The sequence below is a fragment of the Toxorhynchites rutilus genome, chromosome 1, assembly GCF_029784135.1.
Source record: "Toxorhynchites rutilus septentrionalis strain SRP chromosome 1, ASM2978413v1, whole genome shotgun sequence".
NCBI lineage: Eukaryota > Metazoa > Arthropoda > Insecta > Diptera > Culicidae > Toxorhynchites > Toxorhynchites rutilus.
The window spans coordinates 106,310,833-106,317,265 of record NC_073744.1 but is presented as its reverse complement, the minus strand read 5'-3'; the positions used below and the strand labels follow the sequence as shown (position 1 = coordinate 106,317,265).

Below are 6,433 nucleotides of genomic sequence, written 5' to 3'. Positions count from 1 at the left end.
CTTTGTGTGTTCCATCTTCTCCATACATGAGATTGTTCTTATAGGCCTCAAATGATGTGTGACTACACTCGGCTCGTGGATCGATGAAGACCGCAGCAAATTGCGCGTCAGAATGTGAACTGCAGGACACATGAACACCGACAAGTTGAACGCATATTGCACATCGTACAATCATTGTGCGATGTACACATTTTTGAGTGCCGCCTATATTTACCAATTTAACTATATGCGCTGCTTAGGTAGCGCATATGCGTATGGTGTTTTTCGGCCTTCGGTGGTGGAAAAACATTGAAGATAGTCAAACGTGCGAAGGCCCCGGCGCACGGCTTGATGAACACACGTCCCAAGATGAAAGTCTTTGTGTGTTCCATCTTCTCCATACATGAGATTGTTCTTATAGGCCTCAAATGATGTGTGACTGGATTCCCTGAGTAGCTGCGAGCGAAAAGGGATGAGCCCAGCACGTAGAGGTGGTGCGCGTTTGCGTGTCCACCGTGTTGCGTGGCATCTGGACACCTGAGACCTCCTACAAACGATAGGTTTACAGGCTGGGAGTTGCGAGTTGCAGAGAGGTGTACACTTCGATCCTCTCAGACTACCCATGCTTGAAGGTTGGCCTTGTACGTGTACGGTTGTTGTGTTTGAAAGAGAAGTCCTACTGTAGCTTAGTGCTGCATGTGGTGACTTCTCTTTTTTTTATTTAAACATTTTCGGGCACTTGAAGGTCCATGCCGAGTGTCGGAGATAGGCATGTGGATGGGGTACGTGTACGGTTGTTGTGGTTAGAAGAGAAGTCCTACTGCAGCTTAGTGCTGCATGTGGTGACTTCTCTTTTTTTTATTAAAAATTTTTCGGATGCCTGAAGGCATGTGGATGGGTCACATTCGACTGCAACGTGGTGCGTGAGCGATGATATGTGCGGGTAGTCACACTGATCGCGCATAGGATGGCTTCTATTGATTTGTTTCAAAAGAACCTTCCTCGAGGTGCACGAACTTTCTCAACACTTGAGATGCCTTATGCTAGACATAAGATAGGCATGTGGATGGGTCACATTCGACTGCAACGTGGTGCGTGAGCGATGATATGTGCGGGTAGTCACACTGATCGCGCATAGGATGGCTTCTATTGATTTGTTTCAAAAGAACCTTCCTCGAGGTGCACGAACTTTCTCAACACTTGAGATGCCTTATGCTAGACATAAGATAGGCATGTGGATGGGTCACATTCGACTGCAACGTGGTGCGTGAGCGATGATATGTGCGGGTAGTCACACTGATCGCGCATAGGATGGCTTCTATTGATTTGTTTCAAAAGAACCTTCCTCGAGGTGCACGAACTTTCTCAACACTTGAGATGCCTTATGCTAGATATAAGATAGGCATGTGGATGGGTCACATTCGACTGCAACGTGGTGCGTGAGCGATGATATGTGCGGGTAGTCACACTGATCGCGCATAGGATGGCTTCTATTGATTTGTTTCAAAAGAACCTTCCTCGAGGTGCACGAACTTTCTCAACACTTGAGATGCCTTATGCTAGACATAAGATAGGCATGTGGATGGGTCACATTCGACTGCAACGTGGTGCGTGAGCGATGATATGTGCGGGTAGTCACACTGATCGCGCATAGGATGGCTTCTATTGATTTGTTTCAAAAGAACCTTCCTCGAGGTGCACGAACTTTCTCAACACTTGAGATGCCTTATGCTAGACATAAGATAGGCATGTGGATGGGTCACATTCGACTGCAACGTGGTGCGTGAGCGATGATATGTGCGGGTAGTCGCACTGATCGCGCATAGGATGGCTTCTATTGATTTGTTTCAAAAGAACCTTCCTCGAGGTGCACGAACTTTCTCAACACTTGAGATGCCTTATGCTAGACATAAGATAGGCATGTGGATGGGTCGTATTCGACTGTAACACGGTGCGTGAGCGATGATAGGTATGGGTGGACATATCATTCGCGTGTAGGATAGTAGATGCTGAGCAAATCATAAACTTTTGAAACAGCCCAATAGATCACGGAAATAATTGTATGTTGTATTCCAACCAATATCCTCCTTATAAACCCGTATTCCAGCGGGTGGTGGGTGGTACAACACTGATGGTGGCAATTGTACAGCAATTCCAACTATTCCTCCGGGGTTCCCTGATTGCTTCCACTTGGTGGTTGAATAAACTTCACAAATTTCACAGCACAAAATACATTTATTCTTACAAATATCAAACTACATTTTTTATTTTACATTCAGGAACATGTCTTAACAATTACTTGTACTGCACAAAAACTGAACAACAATGTTTTTTTTATTCTTCTCTCTCTATTTACAGACATGACAAAAAAAAACAGGAAGTGGGTTATATCTATGGTATAACCGCAAGGGTGACGTAGGACTATCGTTGATTTAGAGATCATTTGTATGAAGTTGAATCTGAATTCATTCTGAATGAATGAATTTTTTTTATCCCATTGTTTTATTTATCAGGCTCATTAGCATTTTATCTGTAACGGAGCCGGGTTTTTATCGTGTACATGTACATATGTTTATGTTTCTATAAATTGTAAATTACACAGTAGAAGTAGTAGCCATTTAGGCGTTAGATTTTCTGTTCCATTACATTATGGTAAATTACACTGTAGTAGCCATTTAGGCGTAAGGGTATTCTATCTGTTCTTCCATTGTTCAGCAGACCGGACAGCGGAGACAGTTGATATTGATCATTGTTGGGTTATTTATAGAACAGCAGCCCGATGTTTCTTGCAGAGCAGAGCAGTTGTATGGATAAATCGATCTTTGTTCCACCGTGGATCGATTTCCATAGCTAATGATGGTTGCGTGAACGTAGTTATTTTATAACAACACAAAGATGGTCAATTGAGGGCCCTGAGTTTGAACTCACGATCGATCGCTTAGTAAGCGAACGCGTAACCAAGTGGCTACGAAGACCCCCTGAATGAATATTTGGAGAACTTCGAAAACGAGAGCGTTACGTTGGAGGCACAAGGTTTTATGCATCCAATATTGGATACGGAAATATCCTACTGATGGGGAAGAATAATCTTCAGAAGCTATCCTGTTGATTGCGATTGATTGAAAAATCACAAAACCTGATGTATTTGGTCACAGTGTTACATGGATAGAAAACATTAAAATAAACTCTTTCATATGAATGTAATTTTAAATTCCCAGAGGAACTGGCAGATTATTTTCAGTAACGATTAGATATTTCCACATTTTCCTCGATACTGGAAGCCCACCAGTGGTTAATGCTAACTCGATAACCATCTGTTAATAGCACTTGATTGAAACATATTTGGTCACAGTGTTACATGGATAGAAAACATTCAAATAAACTCTTTCACATGAATGTATTTTTAAATTCCTAGAGGAACTGGCAGATTATTTTCCGGATCTTTCTCGATCCAAACGGAAAGAATTCCGTGCGTGTATGTGTGTGTGTAGCGGCTGCTTCGAGATCTTCCCGGGGAACCGTTTGTAGCATCACTCTCCTCCTGATGGATTCCCTTCTGGCCTAAGGTGCACAAACAGGCTCTTGGTGACACCGTTCATCCGCGCTTTCATGATAAATGAAGAGTTTCACCACAACAGCGACAACATGCTCCAATCGCTGTTCAATTAGAACTGAGTGGATTTCCGAGCGGCGCTCGCTTATATACCGATTGGTGATTTCAATAGCCTATTTTGAAAGCAAATTTAAGACTATTGAAACAAGTTTTTGGATCAGAAAGTAACAAGTATAGAACGCGTAGACATTTTATCTTTCGAATGAAGTGTTTATCATACCATTTCGTTCAGTTGTTTAGGAGCTATTAACACTCAAAATCTCGGTCTCCGGCGTAACGCTTTCGTTTTCGAAACTTTGATTTTACACCCCGGTATAGAAATGAAAGACGTAGTCCTACGTCAAAAAAACAAAGCAAAAACAAAACAAATTCTAACTGACTCTCACAAGTACTTCTCTCGCGTTATTGTTTCACAACTGGGAACTCAGCGCTTTATAGCAAAGTAAGAGCCAGGGATGTACTGTTGGGTTTGTTGTTGTTTACTCGCAGACATCCTCACCCACCCTGAAATACCATATTTCTGAAATGACACAAAAAACCTCTTCGACAGGAAAGGAATCTGGGAGCAACAAATTTACGTCCAAAGGCTTAATTGCTGGGTTCTTCGATTGGCAAAACGCATAATTTTTCCACCGGTCGTTTCAATATTCCTGCAGATGTTTTAAGTGTCACCACCCGCACAATTCCATCATCCCCAGGATGTACCTCCATAATTCTTCCCATTTTCCACCGCATAGGGGGCTGATTGTCGTCTTGAATGATTACCAAACTACCAACTACGATGTCAACAGGTGGTTTCCATCGCTTCATCCTTCCTTGCAGCTGGGCCAAATAATCTCTACGCCATCTCTTCCAGAAGTCTTGTAACCGTTTCTGGATTAACTGCCAATAATTCAAACGAATAGTGGGCATTGTTTCCACATTTTCTTCCGGAATCGCCTGTAAAGAAGTTCCTATGAGGAAATGGGCCGGTGTCAACGGTTCCAAGTCATTCGGGTCCTTAGACATTTGTGTTAACGGTCTTGAATTAAGGCATCCTTCCACTTGAACGAGCAATGTGCTCATATCCTCGGGAGTCGCCACACTCTCACCAAGAACCTTCAATAAATGGTTTTTTGCTGATCGTACGGCAGCCTCCCACAAGCCTCCGAAGTGTGGCGCGCTAGGTGGATTAAAGTGCCATTGAATCCCTTGATTGGAACACTCCTTGTACACTTGATTTCGGTGGCTGCTATCTCTCAGCAATTTCAAATCTTCCCGAAGTTTATTGCGAGCTCCGATGAAGTTGGTGCCATTGTCGGAGTAAATATCCGTACACATCTCTCTCCTTGAGATAAATCTCCGCAGCGCTTACAGAAACCGGTCGGTAGATAAATCACTCACCAGCTCTAAGTGTACTGCCTTGGTACACATACAAACGAAGATCGCTACATAGGCCTTCACTGCTGGTCGTCGCGGGGTTAATTTTAGATAAAGTGGTCCGAAGTAGTCAACGCCCGTTCGTGAGAACGGACGAGATACGGTGACCCGTAGCTCTAATCTCGGAATAGACTGCGATTTTAATGGAGCAACCCTTGATTTGGACGATAGCAACCTAACTCTTATACTTCCACTCGAATCCATGCTCTTGATGTATACACATGCTTCATATGCTTTCTCAGACGCATCAGAGAAGCAATGTATCTCGACCAGAATTGGATCTGGTATTATAACACAGCGTTCACTCCGGATTTCATTTAGTAGTGAATGCTGTCGGTGATAACTGCGCCAGATCTCACCCACCGTCGAAGGTACCGGGGTATCCCAATTCATCCTTTCATCCTTGTCATCTTTCAACGTCCACAACATTTGCATAAAGATCTTGGCTCTTGTAATAGTAACTCCCAGGAGTCCCAAAGGGTCGAACAGCGTAGCTATTACCGAAAGGATTTGTCGCTTAGATAGTGCTGTGGTTGTAATCGGTAACGGAATATTGAATTGAAACTTTAAAGTGTCTGTTTTCGGCAGCCAAGTCAGGCCCAGTGTCTTCACTGACGGATCTGGGTCCAAATTAATACCCTCCAAGTCTCGAATCGCTAAATTTTCCTCTTTGATTCCTTCTAAAACTAATTGAGAACTCGACGCCCACTTCCGGAGGTGAAACCCACCAGCACTCATCATTTTATCGAGCTGCATCCTCAACTCGATGGCCAAATTCGCTGCATCCGCTCCGGTAATGATATCGTCCATGTAGGTATCCTCACAAACTGCCTTGGCTGCCAGAGGAAAACGACTGACTTCTTCCATAGCAAGCTGCTTGAGTGTACGAGTAGCAAGAAATGGTGCAGGTTTAGTGCCGTACGTGACCGTGCCCAGCTCGTAGGCCTCTGGCTCGTCGTCGGGAGAAGATCGCCAGAGAATCGATTGCAGTGGTTTATCCCTTTGACAGATGTTTATTTGCCTGAACATCTTCTCTACATCGGCAACGAGCATGATCTGCTTCGTGCGACACCGAAGAATTATTGATCGTAGATCTTCCTGAATCACTGGCCCCACCAGCAATCCGTCATTTAATGATACTCCTGTCGAAGTTTTACAAGATGCTTCAAAGACAACACGTAGTTTTGTGGTAGTGCTAGTCTCCTTGACTACCGGGAGATGAGGTAGATCGTTGAACCTCATCAGAAACCTAATCAACCTTTCTCATGTGACCGAGCTGAAGGTACTCCTGCATGAACGCCAAATACTGATCACGTAGTAGAGTATCACGCAACAGTCTTCGTTCGGTTCCCTGCAAACGTCTTAGTGCGATTTCTTTCGATTTTCCTAATCTACGAAGGACACCCTCATCCTTGGGCAATG

The 6,433-nt window shown here is 43.8% G+C and overlaps 1 pseudogene; it reads left to right on the top strand.

Moving 5' to 3' along the window:
- The first annotated feature begins 50 nt into the window (after positions 1–50).
- LOC129763850 (5.8S ribosomal RNA) lies at positions 51–203 on the top strand (annotated as a pseudogene).
- The last annotated feature ends 6,230 nt before the right edge of the window (positions 204–6,433 follow it).